The following is a 19,865-nucleotide window of genomic DNA, read 5'->3' on the forward strand; positions in this document are numbered from 1 at the left end:
GCTCGCTGTCGTGTTTTCTCAGCTTATTTGTAAATTCAAATTCTTACCCTAACAGAACTTGTTCACGAAACTAATACTGAATGCGCTGCTAACCTCATACACTTCCAGCTATCAACAAACGCAAAAGTTCTCAACCCTCCTATATCACAGAACAACCGATTAATCATTCTTATTCCTTTTTATCGAATTTACAGGCCTAATTTCCTAAGGACCCGTTATCGAAGTACCATCCTGCTTTTATTTCTGGGGCTTTCTTTGCTTACTTTTACAGAGATCGCTAAATTACCTCCACAGCCCCCTCAATTTTCACACACACACACACACACAGTCACACACACACAGTCATCCTCTCTACTCATCCCATAACATAAGCAATACTAACTTTACAATCCATTATATACAAACCCTATACAATGTAAGCCACAGTATCTTTACAATAACGACTATATGAACCAATGCTCTCCATTCCTAAGGAAGCGCTGTGAACCTGCTCTTTCTTTCTACACACGTGACATTCAGCGGTAATCAGCCCTTCTACATCTACGGACAGAAGTTCCTCTTATAATTGGTCAACAATTTCGGCGATCGCTTCCCCTCAACACAAATGCGTCACTTTCTCTTCTTCCTTGCCTTCTCTCCACACTCAGACTACAAGAACACACCAAAATTTTTCGAAGTACAGCATCCTGTAAACCACTGAGTATCTAGAAACAAACAGAGCAAAAATTGATATTCACACTCTCGAATACCGAAGTCGTTGATGTCATTATACTTACAGTTAAATGTTACGATCGCAGTCTCAATTGACTGGCATTCGACAATGAGCTAAGTATCGGAAATACACTCTCTTGACCCCTGTTACTCTGGAAATATCTCAACCGTCCTTACGACTTCCTCTCTACTCATCACATAACATAAACAATATTAACTTTACAATGCCATATATACAGGCACTACTCAATGTATACCACATTAACTTTACAATACACTATATACACATTTGACACAAAACATTGTACTTATCCAGTATATCTCTACAGCATGCGAAACAAATTTCCTATTCCTACAGTGTCTATATACCCCAATGCTCTCCAATCTTAGGAAAGCGCCGTCAACCTGCTCTTTCTCTCTACAGACCCGACACTCAGAGCTAATCTTCTCTCTTACATCAACGGACCTAAGTCACCTTCAGAACTCTTTTTACAAATTCAGTATCATCCTCTCCCTCAGCACAAACACCTTACTGTCTCTCCTTCCTTGTCTCCTACAAACAACCTCAGACACATAGACTGCAAGAACACATGTACTTTCCCCATAATATTACACGATTTTAGCTGTACTTCTCAATATCATACACTAGGCTACACCCTAACGATCACTAGTTCATCATAATTACCAAGATACAGACTTCAAATAAATTCTCCACAAACGCCGAACTTCATCTATGTGCAGCATGCTGTAAACCACTGACTAACTAGAAACAAACATATGCAAACTGATATTTCCGCTCGCGAATACCGGTCTCAGTCATGTAACATATTCGAGATCTTGGCTACAATTTACACGTCAACTAAGGTCTGTCCCAGGTCTAGAGAACAGACAAGCGTGTATCCAGCTCACCACAATCGATCTTCACTCAACTAAATAAAGGAAGCAAATGTGCAGAAGTAGTCAACCGAACAATCTACATCCCATTGAATAACACTCCAACCCAAATCAATCATCTTCTCAAATTCCACTTCATCACCAAATCCGCACAACACATACTATTTTATCGCTATTCGGTCGTCTAGAGAACATCAAATTTAACTCTTACAGATCGATACACTCCAACAGGTAGGAAGGTCTCTGTTGGATTAATTTCATGTTAATTTCTTAAATCTGTTGTCATTTACGGCATAAATTCCTCTTCTAAATTTACTGTGGTGTTTCTGACTATCTGGGAGGAGACTGAGCAATGAAACGTGTTACTTTTACACATAAACAAGAACGATCTGTCACACTACTACACTTTAAAACACAGTTTATATGTAATTCATGTCACACAGTCTCATACGGAACCTACATCTGCTTTCTTTTATATACCGTATATGATAAGATACTGTCATCCCCCTTCCCTTCTGTGTGAAATAATGAATGAGCAAACGTATTTCTAGTTGCATGCTTGATGGTAGCAGACAAGCCTGTCAGCTAGAGAACAGTAGGACCAACGTCGGAACAGGTAGCTACGCATTCTAGAAGCAAAGAGGTTTCTATTCTTAGTATGGTCCTGTCTGTCCCTTGTCATGTTGGTATAGGAATCTGCTTCTCTGGTCACTTCCGTTTGTATTTGTGAGGCACCCCTCAGGAGGGACCCACGGCAGTTTGTCCGCAGCGAGGGTCTGAAGTGGTAAGACCTCCAGCTAAGCACGTGTCTGCTAAGTCCGTAGGAAAATGGATTTCTTAAGTTCAGCCTAACTGAAAATTTAATCACCTTTATTTCAGGTTTAGCTCTAAAGTATCCAATGTTATTTTAAATTGCAACGCATTGTAATTCAATTGTGAAGTTCAGAATATCTTCTGGTAGTTGCTTTGTCACTACTTTGCGAGTAAAGTGGAACCACGTATTGATCAGTAACTCTAACTAAGATCATCAGTCTTAAATGCGAATGTGCGTGAGATTGTAACGTCTCGTCTTGACAGTATTTTTCAATATAGCATCTTTTCTTTATGTTCAACCCACGTGGGGTGTACTTTGTGAGACCACTACCACGTGCTTATACAATATTTTGACCCATCAGGTTAATAGTAAGACGTTAATAACCAGTTTGAGGTTTCTCTTTTGTAAATTACGTTTCGATGTAATTTATTTTAACCATCAAAATTATTGTGAAGTTACACTCTTTGTGTAAACCAAGTTGACCACATGAAGCATGTGGTGTAAGCATCAAAGGAGAGCTCAGCTATTCTTTTTGAGAACATTTCACAGAGATTTAGTATGCATTTAGTATACCAGTGTGTGGTAATTTCATGACGGACAGGATTGTGCTACAAATGTAACTTCTTTGGGTGAAAATTGAATTGGTTGGTTGCGGTTAATTTCCTCTTGGATATGTTTCAATGTTCTTCATCTGTTATTTTATGAATGCAGTGTTGTATGCAGTCTCTCAATCTTGGCTCCCTATTTGATGTGTTCCATAAGATTACAAACTCACATTTTCACAATCCTAAATAGGCACCAGTCTAGTTATGAATCAAGTTTAATACGCTGAAATATCAATGATCAATGTTAAAATAAATGTCCAAATATAAACTGATTTATTTCCTTTATATTTAAATTCTCTCTCTCTCTCTCTCTCTCTCTCTCTCTCTCTTTCTCGCTCTCTCTCTCTCTCTATTAATCTATATATATCTGGTTGGGAATTTGGTAAGCCAGCACTGCTTTCATAACAACTTTACACATGGCGACCCTGTTCTGTGATTCCGCTAGACTCTGGAATCACTGAAACGTTAGATTGTGAGCGTTGTGTAAAGTTAATTTTTTTTCCTGCAGCGCTCAAACAACTTCTGTGTTATTTCTGAGCAGACTTTCAAAAGATTCACTGCGTTGTTGAGCGGCGTTGTGTTGTTTGTCTTGTTTTGTTTTCTATATTTGTGTGTTTTATATGTATGTGTTCTGTTTTCTCGCTTGTAAATTGCACTGACTTCGATCAAAGACATAAATTTGTTTTGCGTGTGAAAAAGTGCGTATAGGTTGGGTACCTTTCGTGTGGCTGTCGTAATTTTTGGGTGATACATTTATTTTGATTAGGGTGTTGCTTACCGGGTATAAATTGAAATAATGCAGACACGTAACCAAGCTAAAAGTAGGCGGTCCAACAACTTAAGCAACATGGACCAATGGGATAATATGATTTCGAATAATAACGCGTCGGACGGTTCCAAAAATGCATTGGGGAATACTTCAGAGGAAATTCAAAACAGGACGAACGGGCTCACATCAGAGCCAGAAATTAATTTGCTCCAACTAACCAAATTGATTTGGCAGAACTCATGAAAGCCTTATTGCAACAAAATAAAGAAAACGCAGAGAAATCTGAAAAATCGATCCGAGAGCTAGGCGATCAAATGACGCAGAAATCTGAAAAATCGATCCGAGAGCTAGGTGAACAAATGACGCAGAAATCCGAAAAATCGATCCGAGAGCTAGGCGATCAAATGACGCAAAAATCTGAAAAATCGATCCAAGAGCTAGGCGAACAAATGACGCAGAAATCTGAAAAATCGATCTGAAAGCTAGGCGAAAAAATGACGCAGAAATCTGAAAAACTGATCTGAGAGCTAGGCGAAGAAATGACGCAGGAATCTGAAAAATCGATCCGAGAGCTAGGTGAACAAATGACGCAGAAATCTGAAAAATCGATCCGAGAGCTAGGTGAACAAATGACGCAGAAATCTGAAAAATCGATCCGCGAGCTAGGCGAACAAATATACGAAAAACTAATCCAAGAGACAAATAAAGTCGACAAGTCGATGCAGAGAGTGTCCGATGATACCTCACAAAGAATAAACAATCTGGCAAGTGAAATAAAAAGTGATATTATGAAAGAATTAGGCCATACATTTGAACAAATCGATGATCGTCTGCCAGCTTTAGAACAGGGCAAGCGGAGTCGCGATGCAGAATCGAAAGAGAGCGAGGAACATCTACTTAGGAATTTCCAATCTCTGAGAGAAGAATGCCAAAGGGAATACCAGCAGGTACTCGCCAGGGTCCAGGGGGCGGAAACGCATTGTCCCGCGTCCGTTAGCAACACAGTAGCAGACAACAGCCAAGCGATTCACGCACTCGAACAGCATGTAGAACAATTGAAGCAGACTGGGGCGGAGGACGACAGAAAAATACAAGATAAGATTGTTGCATTAACGGACATCGTAGGCACGATGAAGGTGACGGAGAGCGATAACAATACTACACTGGTAGCGGTCGTTGAGACCGAAGAAGTGCGTTCGCTTCTTAGATTCCAGAAGGGTCATTTCCAAGTGAACAGGCGGCACAAAGCTGTAACAGGCGAATTACAAGAACGCGTGGCACATCTGGAAAGCTGCATGGGGTGTAATTCCGAACTCGCCAATAGCACTAAAAATTTATGTACGAACAGTGCAGAGAGGGACTCTGGCCACGAGGGAGATTTTGACGACAGGGAAGAATGTATTGTGAGGGGTAGACATGAGAAAAATAGAAACATTCAAGGGCCTCGCTGGGAGGAAATGCAGGGATTTGATTTCAAACATTTCCTTACAGTGAGAAAGTTTGAGGTATTTGGAAATTCGCAAAAAGGAATACATCCACGAGCATGGCTCGAGCAATTTGAGTACTGTCTTCCTCCCGACTGGGCAAGTTCACATAAGATAGAATATATGTGTGGCTATTTGGAAGGCGAACCGGCGATTCGCATGAGGTCGGCAGCGCGTCACTGCAACTCCACTCGGGAGTTTCGACAAGCCTTTCTGTCCACCTATTGGTCGGAAGCGGCACAAGATAGGGTCAAGCATGGAATAATTATGCTGCCAAATTTGAACCAGTCTGATTTCGGCAGCCCAACACGCCTATTCGACCACATGCTGCAGGCAAATCAAATTCTATACAACCCATACGGGCCTGCGGAACTAATTAGGATATGCATCACCAAATTGCTGATGCACTTGCGGCACGTCATTCTTGCGGGACGATGCAAAGCGGACGTGGAAACGTTTAAGACACTTCTCCAAGAGTTGGACGATAATACAGCAGAATGCCGGCCTAATCAGGCACAAAGTTATTACGGGGCACAGCAGCGCGATCGCAGTCGTGGCCGTAGTACTAATCAATGGCGTGACTGGTCGTCGCGACGCGAACGGAACAATAATCGGGACCGGCCGGATAGAAACTGGGGTAACAGTCGCAAACACAGGTGGAACAACGGAAATGATCGAGGACGTGGACAAGATCATGAACGCAACAGGTACGGTAACCAGAATCGATACTACGATGAACACGGTGGGAATAGGATTGTAGGCGGAGCACCATATGTTGTTGAAATTCGGCCAGCCAACCTTAGACATAATCCAGAAAATGGGAATGAACAAAATCGGCAATGACAAACGATCAGCGCAGAAGGCGCCCAGTCGGAACAAATGAGCGACGTGGCAAATGAGTACATAGGGTATATAGAGAGGACAGTGAGGAGTAGAGAGGACGGTGAGGAGAAAGAATTGATTAGTTTACATTTGTGATATACGCATTTTGAATAATATGTTGGGAAAAATAATAATAAAGAAGTTTCTATGTGATTGATTCAAGTGATGTTGGTGGTTTTTTTTCTTTCCTTGTGCAATTAGGATTTAGGTTGATTCAAATGTGAAGATAAAAGGTGAACGAGTGAAATGCTGTTTATGGTTTTTTTTCTGTAAATTTTTGTGTAAATTGATAAGAGTTGTTCCTGAGAGAAGCAAGATCTGTGTGGAATTAATGCAAAACTCAGGGGAATATCCGATCTGTGGGTATTATGGGTCTGGCAAACCTAGGTCCCCACCTGTTAGTAGCCTTGTTTCCGATTTTCTGCTTTCAGTGCTGCTATGATATATGTCTTTTTTGTTCTTTATAGCTGAGTACGTAAAGTGCTGTATGTGGATTTCCCAAGTAGATTGATTCCCTTCAAGGTGAAAGAAGAGTTGTGGTTTGTGTAATTTACGTGACCCTGAAATATAATTATGCTAGTCAAATGACGAGCAGTTTGTCAGCAAATGGAGAATGGAACAGAAATATGGATCCTTTTTGTAGTCTTTAATTGATGTTGAGCCAGAGCCTGAAAAATTACTCTGCGTTAATACTTGTCCTAGAAAAGTGACATTTATGTGTTTTGCTGATGCTGTGAGCATTACAGCTTAGTGTTTTCGCTGGTGCGGGATGGACTGCAGCCTATATGAGTTGTAGTGAGGAAATTTCCCTCTTGACAGTAGAGGAAGATTAAATTATTTTGATTAAGGGGCTGAAGGAAAGCTTGGTTTAATGTAGTAAGGATAAAGCAAAACATTTGTCATTTAAACTGCAGGAGGATTCGGACCTTTTGTGTCAGTTGTAAGTTCAATAGGATGTTAAGATGAAACTGTTTTACAGACTAGAGAATACCACAATTATGCCATTCATGAGAAATGAATCCAGAATAACCACCACAGGCGAAATAACTGATTTGGAAGCGAAAGGTAACTTAAAGAAGGAACGAAATTGAAGCAAAATGGGTAAGAAAATGTGATATAACCTTCAGGATGAAAATATTTTTACCCTTCTCAGAGTAATCTGCGTGATTAATTCTTGTGATAACGTACTTTTAGATGAAATTGTCTCACTGTTTTATTTATAAACATATGAGTATGATAAATGTACAATTGCGAGTCTCTTAGCATATTTGTCAACTGGTGTAAATGTTTTGGCGTGCAAATAACCATTGTTCTTTTTACTGTGTATGTATAAGGAAAGTTTCTCCATATTTATCATGTGACAAGACATATGCCGCGAGCGTAAGGAGAGGCCGAATTAGAACACTGTTGTAGTGGTATAAACACTGTGTTGAACTAGCATTGAAGTAGCTTGTTGGATTAACTGGTAGTGGATTGAAGTAGAATTTTGAGTAATACATGTTTATGGGTAGTTAGTTTGTAGTATAGACAACAGGTGTGCATGTGTGTGTGTGTGTGTGTGTGTAAATAACATGTGAACCCTATGCTGCCCTGACCTATATTTGCACAAGGCATAATCCTATTAATTTTAGTGACTTAATAAGTAGCATTTGATTTATTAAAACGCAAGTGAACCACATTAATGATGTGGATTTAGGTATTATATTGTCAGTTCATTCAATTTTTATTTTTACACTGTCAATTCATTACACTTTTATTTTTTTATATTGTCAAGTAATTAACTTCTGGAGCACGCTCGCCAACAAAAGAAGGGCTGCGGGGCAAACACTTTCCCTTGCACCCAGAGCTAATGGCCTGCCACACCAGTGCGACCCTTCGTGGAGTCGATGACCTGAGATGGACGAGCGATCCACCACGCGGAAATCCATCTGCTGGCAACGCACCACATGCACGCGACCGTGACGAGATGGCCAAGGTGAAACGACAGAAGACAGGGGTAAAGGGGCATGGAGCCTTTTGACAGGTACTGTCAACGACGCCTATCGACATTTCCTGACAGATGCTCACTGTCAAGCGACAGTAAATCATGGTTCGATGTTCTCTGGTCGCTAAGGGTGGCACAAAGAAGAGCCATTAAGTGTCATCCTTGGCCAGGAATATCAAAGCGGCGAGCCAATTGAGGATAAGTGAAGAATGTAAGAACACAAGGGGCGTGGAGCCTTTTGACACATACTGTCCAGAGAAACTGGCAGACTTCAACGACGCCTATCGACATTTCCTAGCGGATGCACAGTGTCAAGCGACAGTAAATCATAGTTCGATGTTCTCTGGTAGCTAAGGGTGGTACAAAGAAGAGCCATTAAGTGTCATCCTTGCCCAGGAATATCAACCTGGCGTGTCAAACGAGGATACCGCACGAATTTGACAACACAAACATGGAATAAAATCGAGATGTCTGTGACACAGGCCACCAAGAGAAACTTTATGAGAGGGCAGAGACGGCGGGATTGTACGCATTTGTGGAGAAAAATCCCTACTTACAGCTGCGGCGACGAACCCCCCCCCCCTCCTATATTGTGCCTCGGAACAGTGGAGTTACTGAGTGTGCCAGTGAATAGTGATTATACGGTTCTTAGTCCAATGCATATATGTGTGTTCTTTCAGAGAAACTTTGATCATGTATTTTGCAGGGGTTCGATTTATTGGTGTTTTTTTTATTAGACTGACTCCTGAAGGAATTAAACCTGACCCGTAAAAATTGTCTGCTATAAAAAACTTTCCAGCCCCTGTTACAAAAAGGCAACTGAGAGGATTTATCGGTCTTACGTCATTTTTCAGACGTTTTCTTCCCAATCAGGTATTGAACAATCCCGCTCTTCATAACCTTTTAAAAAAGAATTCACATTGGAATTGGACGCCGGAATGCCAAGACGGATTTAAGAAAATTAAAGACAGTCTGATTAACAGTAACATTCTCCATCAACCTCAGATGGATAAGGAATTTTGTATTACTGCAGACGCTTCCTTTGTGGGTATCAGCGCTTGTCTTTTCCAGATTCAATTAGTAAATGGACACGAGCAAATCCAAGTGATTAGCTTTGCGAGTCGAGTGTTATTAGAGTGTGAGAAATCTTATTCGGTTACGGAGTTGGAGGCACTTGCCGTAATATGGGCTTTTAGGCGATTTAACTATTATATCTATGGAAGAAAAATTAAAGTCTATTCAGACCATCAAGCCTTATCATTCCTCCTTTCATGCAAGTTGCAACATCCCCGTCTTACTCGATGGTGCTTATTCCTGCAGGAATATGACTTTGTCATTGTATATACACTCCTGGAAATTGAAATAAGAACACCGTGAATTCATTGTCCCAGGAAGGGGAAACTTTATTGACACATTCCTGGGGTCAGATACATCACATGATCACACTGACAGAACCACAGGCACATAGACACAGGCAACAGAGCATGCACAATGTCGGCACTAGTACAGTGTATATCCACCTTTCGCAGCAATACAGGCTGCTATTCTTCCATGGAGACGATCGTAGAGATGCTGGATGTAGTCCTGTGGAACGGCTTGCCATGCCATTTCCACCTGGCGCCTCAGTTGGACCAGCGTTCGTGCTGGACGTGCAGACCGCGTGAGACGACGCTTCATCCAGTCCCAAACATGCTCAATGGGGGACAGATCCGGAGATCTTGCTGGCCAGGGTAGTTGACTTACACCTTCTAGAGCACGTTGGGTGGCACGGGATACATGCGGACGTGCATTGTCCTGTTGGAACAGCAAGTTCCCTTGCCGGTCTAGGAATGGTAGAACGATGGGTTCGATGACGGTTTGGATGTACCGTGCACTATTCAGTGTCCCCACGACGATCACCAGTGGTGTACGGCCAGTGTAGGAGATCGCTCCCCACACCATGATGCCGGGTGTTGGCCCTGTGTGCCTCGGTCGTATGCAGTCCTGATTGTGGCGCTCACCTGCACGGCGCCAAACACGCATACGACCATCATTGGCACCAAGGCAGAAGCGACTCTCATCGCTGAAGACGACACGTCTCCATTCGTCCCTCCATTCACGCCTGTCGCGACACCACTGGAGGCGGGCTGCACGATGTTGGGGCGTGAGCGGAAGACGGCCTAACGGTGTGCGGGACCGTAGCCCAGCTTCATGGAGACGGTTGCGAATGGTCCTCGCCGATACCCCAGGAGCAACAGTGTCCCTAATTTGCTGGGAAGTGGCGGTGCGGTCCCCTACGGCACTGCGTAGGATCCTACGGTCTTGGCGTGCATCCGTGCGTCGCTGCGGTCCGGTCCCAGGTCGACGGGCACGTGCACCTTCCGCCGACCACTGGCGACAACATCGATGTACTGTGGAGACCTCACGCCCCACGTGTTGAGCAATTCGGCGGTACGTACACCCGGCCTCCTGCATGCCCACTATATGCCCTCGCTCAAAGTCCGTCAGCTGCACATACGGTTCACGTCCACGCTGTCGCGGCATGCTACCAGTGTTAAAGACTGCGATGGAGCTCCGTATGCCACAGCAAACTGGCTGACACTGACGGCGGCGGTGCACAAATGCTGCGCAGCTAGCGCCATTCGACGGCCAACACCGCGGTTCCTGGTGTGTCCGCTGTGCCGTGCGTGTGATCATTGCTTGTACAGCCCTCTCGCAGTGTCCGGAGCAAGTATGGTGGGTCTGACACACCGGTGTCAATGTGTTCTTTTTTCCATTTGCAGGAGTGTATAAAAGGTAAAGATAATGTTATATAGCAGACGCACTTTCTCGCTCACCTGAGGGCTTACCAGAAACCAGCGAACTGGTGGAACAAATGTCTAATTATAAAGTTTTGTTAATGAAAGATCCAATTCACAGAAAGTATTTTCTTCAGTTACGTAGGCAGATTCAGATTCTTCAAAATACAGATCCAAAATGGAAAAAGGTTAGACAAATTCTTCACGAAAATCCAGCCCACAAGTTGTCCAAGTTTTATAAAGTTCATAACCAAGTGCTATTTCATAAGACGTCTGAGTCATCTGAGAGGTGGTGTGTTTGCATCGCTCGAAATTTCATTGAACATCTTCTGTGGTACACTCACATTTCATGGGGTCACTACGGACCAGAAAAATGTAAAAGTAAAATCTCGACTTACTGTTATGTTCCGAATCTACACCAGAGAATCCATAAATTATTGAGAAACTGTGTCATCTGTCAAAAGGCAAAATCCTTAAACATTTCCACTTCAATCCCACTAAATCCAATAATTGCTGAAAGGCCAAACCAGCTTCTTAGTACTGATTTGGCAGGTCCACTACCCATCGGTAGGGGAGGCGCTAAATACTTAGTAGCAATCCTGGACAATTTTTCTAAGCACATTAGACTGTACGCAGTGAAATCTTCTTGTACAAATCCAATAATTCGTCGCATTGAAAATGATTATTTCCCACGATTCGGGGTTCCAGAATCAATCTTGTCTGATAATGCTTCAAATTTCACATCACGCCCGTGGCGTGCATTTCTTGCTCGCCATGGAATCAAACAAATTTTGATATTCCTGTTTCGACCGCAATCGAATCCGACAGAAAGAATCTTCAAAGAATTTAACAGATTTATAAGGACGTACATTCCGAATAAGCAATCTAAGTCGGTAGACTTCGTAACACCTTTCGAACAGATTGTAAACCACCTTCCTCGTCTGCCGACCGGATTCACGCCACATGAGTTAATGTCAAGATCAAAAGAAAGGAATGAATGGATAGACCCCCTTCCAAAGTTACAAGACAACGAATTGGACCTAGACGCAAAAACAGGCAAGCTCTCATATCATTGACAACGTATGCTAACCTCCGAAAAAAGGCATTTGATAAGAAGGTAAACAGAGTTATAGATTTCAAAGAAGGAGAAAAGGTATTAGTCAGGACTCACTTTAAACCATCCCTGTTGTTAAAGAAGAATCGTAAGTGGCAACACATTTATGAAGGTCCCTTTGTGATAATGAGGAAACCACACATTGGTAGCTATTTATTATCTGACCCTGCCACGAATAAAATCAAAGGATTGTTCCACCATCATGATTTAAGAAAATTTTATAACGCCAGTAATTAAGTTAATTTAAGCTGTAAGAAAATTCTAAGGTATTGGAGATCAGGATTAACCAGTGAGTAACAAGAACGGAACTGAACTGACTACGGACGTTAACCGGTGCTAAAAGGAAACCTTATGTATTAAAACAACGCGTCTGGAAAATAAAATACGGAATTAGTTGTAGACAAGTATTTACAATAATAATCTTTATGTAAACAGGAGGACATGTCCTCGAGGCGATTTTCAGTTTTAGTTATAAGTTAGTATGCAAGAAAAATGATGTACTCGAGAGGTATTAATTAGCCCCGAGGTACCACAATGAGGAAAGAGGAAGGAGCGAATAATGCATTTCTCTCGCTCAACAGTAATTTGAGAATGAGCAGGAAGGAGCGAATAATGCACTTCTCTCGCTAAATAGTAATATGAAAATGATGATTATATGTGCTTAGTATTAGTAAGTGAAATTTAATCGAGGACAAATTAATGACCTGTTTTAAAAGAAAATACTTAAACGTCCAGACAAAAGAGGAAAGTTATGTGAAGAGATTCGATTCCATGAGGTTATTCCCTATTTTCAAATGTGACGTAAATTAGGCACCACCTGTTAGCGCAAAACAGTCGGTTAATTTAACTTGTAACTTCCAGCACAGTGCTGTGCCAGCGATGAAATAACATCTCTTTGAAGTAAACAGATACCTAGGATTAAGCATGAACAGATTGATAACGCAGTGCAATTGTTCTAAAAAAGGCCTGACGTTAACCTTAAGTAAAAGCGTGATGGAATAAAAAGGAAGTTTATTATATAACGCAAAGTAAGATGAGTTCAGACTATAAACAAGCTGAGTAAAAGAACATATGAGTAACATGATTTATTATGCCAACTTCACGGTACTATTGAGCATTAGCGATACTGCAAATTCACAAGCTAGCAGCAAATAGAATAAGAATCTCGCCCAAGCTTCACAGGTCGCGACAGCAGCAAATAACAACACTCTAGTGAGAGGCTTATATATACAAATGATAATTAATACCCAATTGCGTAATGCATAATCTTGACTTAGTCTAAGAAATGAGCAAAGAGTAGTAAGCAAGCTGCAGCAAGATACATATTTGATATAAATACTTGAAGTGATAGATTTTATTTTAAGTGCGCACTGCAATATTTATTGTTTTCTCTGTGATTATTGAATCCCTTTCCTAAGTGCAAATCCTTTAAGATCCTTGACCCTATCCACTCCTCAGGATCAACTTGTAAAGATGCACGTGTGCTTAGGAAGTGAGGCACTACATATAAAAATGAGTAGGTTCGCGATGCGCAAATTGCTTTTGTAATGCGCAATGTAAATTAAATTTTCGACCCGGTAGAGGAGTAATTTAAATTCAGTCGACGATCCGCGAGTAGGTCCGCTTTGCCCATTTTTCTTTTTCGACTGTTTGTATTTCCACACGAAATCCCGAGGCGGAATTGCTATTTTCAAACCTGTCCTCGAACTTTCTTTAAAGACAAGCACATACGAGAAAAACTTTGACATAAATGAAGCTCCCCCCACAAGTCACTAAATAAGATGAGCACTAAAAAAATTTATTGGGCCTACAAAATGAATAAGCAAGCGTGATAAAGATTACTATGAATGAAATTAATTTGTAAAGGAGATTGGAATGAATTTGGTCAAAGGAAAAGGTCTTATAATAGCCTACCTGTGACCGCAGGCATAAATAAACAAAAAGACCAATTAAGAAACAATTGTTCTGATTCAAAGTGGTAAATTAGATTATTTCTCGATTTAAATGAACTCTTGTAAATATTAGTATGTAAATCAACTTGTTAACACCGTGGGATGTTATGAAGCGAGAATTTCTTTTAATACCCCGTTCACGCAGACGCTCACCACAGTAAAAGTGAAGTTTTACAGATCGACGATTTTCAGTGGCAGTATTCTACTGCACCATATGTGTGAAAAATTCATTGATGTGTGCAGTGTGTAATAATCAGTGTCATTCCACACATGCAGTTGAAGCGGTAGCTACCACTTACCTGTGAATCCGTAATTGGATAGTGGACAGGAAGTGATGTGAGGCAGTTTCGGTGGCAGAAGCTCCCTCCAGCAATCTAAAAAGCACAAAGCCACGATCCGCCGAACAAAAGCGACGCACGGCACCTCAAGCGCGAAATCAACGCTCTGCAAGAAAGCTCCGGTCACGTGCGCGCGCACAGACTGAATTTCAAGATTGCTCGCAACAGTGGAGGCGGACAGCCACCATGTGACGAAATAATGTGAACGTTCGACCGCCAACAGTAGTTGCTATGCGCTACATTCTGTAGCAAAAACATTCACACCCAGTACTGAAAACATTTTTGTATGTATCATAAACGTTCTGAGAGACTCTAAGATAGAGAAGTTAGCGTAATTATTATAATGACTGATTGTGCAAATAGACAAGTCACAAGGTCACCTCTGAACACTGTTGAAATGTAAACTTTAACGAGAGGTCACGATACGAATGAAAATAAGCACACGAAAATACGTCAAAGGATCCCATCCTCCTATATCCCATCCCACATGTATATAAAATTAGTTTTGTAAGCTATTCTAATATACGATATTTTATCTGTTTCATATGTGAAATAATTCGGAGAGCCACACTCGAGCCCTGAAAGTGAAAGATACGGACTTCCTTGTCGAAGCCATCACCAGTGGCCGCTCTACAATCCAAGTCTATCATAAATAGTGCATGTGGGACGAAAATAAATGTATAATTAAGTGCGACAACGGACAAGGCAATCAATCGACAAGACGATGACAATATAATGAATACAGTCAAAACAGAAAGTTGTGTACCAGTTGTGATAGTCAAATTACTTTTGTAATGATGAAAAATGAAGTGTGACTCTATTTCCTTATAAATTTTGTAAATATGTGTGCTTATAGCCTTAATTTTAAGAATCATCAAGAAAGACTGAATCCATGCCAACACTGATAGAATAACAGAACAAATTCACAATGATCCACCGTCAGCAATTACAAATTGAAACGTTAATTCTTTTATTATGGAATGAATGTGAAATGAAACTTTTAATAACCTGTATGTTACACCCGAAAATTACAAATATTCCATTGGGCATGAGGATGAAAGTAACACCTTCGGTATTCCTTCCCTCCTCATGTGTGGCGGTGTAATATTAGTAATTTTCGCCTCACAAACATTAATATACGCTCAATAGTAAACGCCTGATGGCCTAAAGTTATCGCACAATTGTAAAGTAAAAGAAATGAACCATCGCATAGCAGCGACAGAATCTATTACTCTATATATTTGCCGTTCTTGCGCGGTGCCTGTAAATCTCTATGTACATGTATCGATTAATGGTATAAAAAAGAATTCTGTTGTTTCAAGACAAATGAGGCTTTTGGCGCCTCACCTTTTACTGTTTGTATTCCATGAGAGGCGGAGGCGGACTTGCTGCGTTCCGCAACTGTGTTTTACGTTCTATGTGAAAATATTGAGTGAAAATGCTAAATGTTATTTTTTTTTCAATCAGAAAGCATGTAGTTTCTGGTAACTGATTACGAGCAGACAGCATCAAGAGGACATTTTGACTGTTATGTATAAAGTATTTAACCACAATAGTCATCTATTGTAATTTAATATGAAAAGGTATGTATCATTAAAAAAAAGTGTATTACATGTAAGTGTGCTTATTTTAGTAAATTAACATTGATTATTTCCATCTCCTCATTCAATCAATTGATAATTAATTTGTGTTAGTTAATCACCAGAAATTACGATCACACTGATGGGCCCAACGCAGCTGAGGCAGGAGGAACATTATCGTTTTCCTATTATTTCTGAGCCAATTTTTTTTTTAATTTTGTAGTGTTGCATTTCTTTTAAAGTCCATAAATCTTCTGGTCCCTTAGTGTTGATCCGGGTATGACTACATTGCAACTATAAAAAATGCATAGACATTATAATGTTTCTTCTGAACGATCTCAAATATATATCAATATGCTGCTCTTATTCAGGTATTTATTGCTCAACATATGTTATTATAATAGTGTAGTCAATCCCTGATTCTGTTGCCAAGTGGCCCACCAAAATATTCACTTTTTCGACATTAAAGAAATAAGTAACAATTCTTTTTATTTTCGTCCTCCAAGAGCAACACTACAAAACGCAAATATGGCAAAAACACAATATGGCAAAAACGTAAATATGGCAAAAACGCAAATATGGGAAAAACGCAATTATGGGAAAACGCAAATATGGGAAAAACGCAAATATGGGAAAAACGCAAATATGGGAAAAACGAAAATATGGGAAAAACGCAAATATGGGAAAACGCAGATATGGGAGAAACGCAAATATAAGAAAAACGCAGATATGGGGAAAACACAGATATGGGAAAAACGCACATATGGGAAAAACGCACATATGGGAAAAACGCACATATGGGAAAAACGCACATATGGGAAAAACGCAGATACGCCAAAAACGCAAATATGGGAAAAACGCAAATATGGGAAAAACGCAAATATGGGAAAACGCAGATATGGGAAAAACGCAAATATGGGAACAACGCAAATATGGGAAAAACGCAATTATGGGAAAAAAGCAAACAGGGAAAAAAAGTAAATAGTAGGAAAAACGCAAATATGGGAAAAACGCAAATATGGGTGAAACGCAATTATGGGTGAAACGCAAAGATGGCAAAAATGAACACATGGGAAAAATGAGGATATGCGGAAAACGCAAATATGGGAAAAACGCAAATATGGGAAAAACGCAAATATGGGAAAAACGCTAATATGGGAAAAAACGCAAATACGTGAAAAACGCAAATATGGGTGAAACGCAAATATGGCAAAAATTCACATATGGGAAAAACGCACATATGGGAAAACGAGGATATGCGGAAAACGCAAATATGGGAAAGACGCAAATGTGGGAAAGACGCAAATGTGGGAGGGACGCAAATGTGGGAAAGCCGCAGATGTGGGAAAGATGCAAATGTGGGAAAGACGCAAATGTGGAAGAAGGTAAACTTTTGGCACAACTTGACAACAGGAAAGAATCGGTTGGTAGGACATAATCTGAAGCACCAAAGGTTCACGAATTATTGGAAAACACAAAAATGGGACAAACGCAAAAATGAGACAAACGCAAAAATGGGACAAACGCAAATATGGGACAAACGCAAATATGGCAATAACGCAAATATGGCAAAAACGAAAATATGGCAAAAACGCAAATATGGGAAAAACGCAAATATGGGAATAACGCAAATATGGGAAAAATGCAAATATGGGAAAAACGCAGATATGGGAAAAACACAAATCTAAGAAAAACGCAGATATGGGGAAAACGCAGATATGGGAAAAACGCACATATGGGAAAAACGCACATATGGGAAAAACGCACATATGGGAAAAACGCACATATGGGAAAAACGCAAATATGGGAAAAACGCAGATACGCGAAAAACGCAAATATGGGAAAAACGCAAAAATAGAAAAACGCAACTATGGGCAAAACGCAAATATGGGAACAACGCAAATATGGGAAAAACGCAATTATGGGAAAAAGGCAAACAGGGGAAAAAAGTAAATAGTCGGAAAAACGCAAATATGTGAAAAACGCAAATATGGGTGAAACGCAAATATGGCAAAAATTCACATATGGGAAAAACGCACATATGGGAAAACGAGGATATGCGGAAAACGCAAATATGGGAAAGACGCAAATGTGGGAAAGACGCAAATGTGGGAGGGACGCAAAAGTGGGAAAGCCGCAAATGTGGGAAAGATGCAAATGTGGGAAAGACGCAAATGTGGGAGAAGGTAAACTTTTGGCACAACTTGACAAGAGGAAAGAATCGGTTGGTAGGACATAATCTGAAGCACCAAAGGTTCACGAATTATGGGAAAACAAAAATGGGACAAACGCAAAAATGGGACAAATGCAAAAATGGGACAAACGCAAATATGGGACAAACGCAAATATGGCAAAAACGCAAATATGGCAAAAACGCAAATATGGCAAAAACGCAAATATGGGAAAAACGCAAATATGGGAATAACGCAAATATGGGAAAAATGCAAATATGGGAAAAACGCAGATATGGGAGAAACACAAATCTAAGAAAAACACAGATATGGGGAAAACGCAGATATGGGAAAAACGCACATATGGGGAAAACGCACATATGGGAAAAACGCTAATATGGGAAAAACGCTAATATGGGAAAAACGCTGATATGCGAAAAACGCAGATATGGGAAAAACGCAGATAGGGGAAAAACGCAGATACAGGAAAAACGCATATACGGGAAAAACGCAGATATGGGAAAAACGCAGATATGGGAATAACGCAGATATGGGAAAAACGCAGATATGGGAAAGACGCACATATGGGCACAACGCACATATGGGCACAATGCACATATGGGAAAAACGCACATATGGGAATTCGTGGATGTGCGGAAAATGCAAATAGGGGAAAAACGCAAATACGGGAAAAACGGAGATATAGGAAAAACGTAAATATGGGAAACATGCAAATATGGGGAAAAGCAAATATGCGAAAAACGCAAATATGGGAAAAACGCAAATATGGGAAAAACTCAAATATCGAAAAAACGCAAATGTGAAAAAAACGCAAATATGGCAAATACTCAAAAATGGCAAACCGCAGAAATGGCTTAACGCAAATACGGCAAAAATGCAGATGCGGGAAAAAACGCTGATTCGGGAAGAACGCCGATATGCGAAAAAGGCAGATATGCGAAAAACGCAGATATGCGAAAAACGCAAATATTGGAAAAACGCAAATATGCATAGAACGCAAATATGCGAGAAACGCAAATATGGCAAAAATGCAAATATGGCAAACACGCAAATATGGCAAAAACGCAAATTTGGCGAAAACGCAAATATGACTAAAACGCAAATATGGGAAAACGCAAATATGGGGAAAACGCAAATATGGGAAAAACGCAAATATGGGATAAATGCAGATATGGGAAAAACGCAGATATGGGAAATCGCAGATATGGGAAAAACGCACATATGGGAAAAACGCACTTATGGGAAAAACGCACTTATGGGAAAAACGCAGATATGCGAACAACGCAAATATGGGAAAAACGCAAATTTGCGAAAAACGCAAATGTGGGGAAAATGCAAATGTGAGAGAAACACAAATGTGGGAAAAACGCAAATGTGGGAAAACGCAAATGCGGGAAAAACGCAAATGCGGGAAAACCGAAAATGCGGGAAAAACGCAAATGCAGGAATAATGCAAATGCAGGAAAAACGCAAATGCGGTAAAAAAAGCAAATGTGGGACCGAAATACGGGAAAAACGCCAATATGGGAAAAACGCAACTATGGGAAAAACGCAAAGATGGGAAAAACTCACTTATGGGAAAAACGCAAATATGGGAAAAACGCAAATTTGGGAAAAACGCAAATATGGGAAAAACGCAAATATGGGAAAAACGCACATATGGGAAAAACGCACGTATGGGAAAAACACAGATATTGGAAAAACGCAGATATGGGAAAAACGCAGATATGGAAAAAACGAAAATATAGGATAAATGCAAATATGGGAAA

The sequence above is a fragment of the Schistocerca cancellata genome, chromosome 4 (assembly GCF_023864275.1).
Source record: "Schistocerca cancellata isolate TAMUIC-IGC-003103 chromosome 4, iqSchCanc2.1, whole genome shotgun sequence".
Taxonomy (NCBI): domain Eukaryota; kingdom Metazoa; phylum Arthropoda; class Insecta; order Orthoptera; family Acrididae; genus Schistocerca; species Schistocerca cancellata.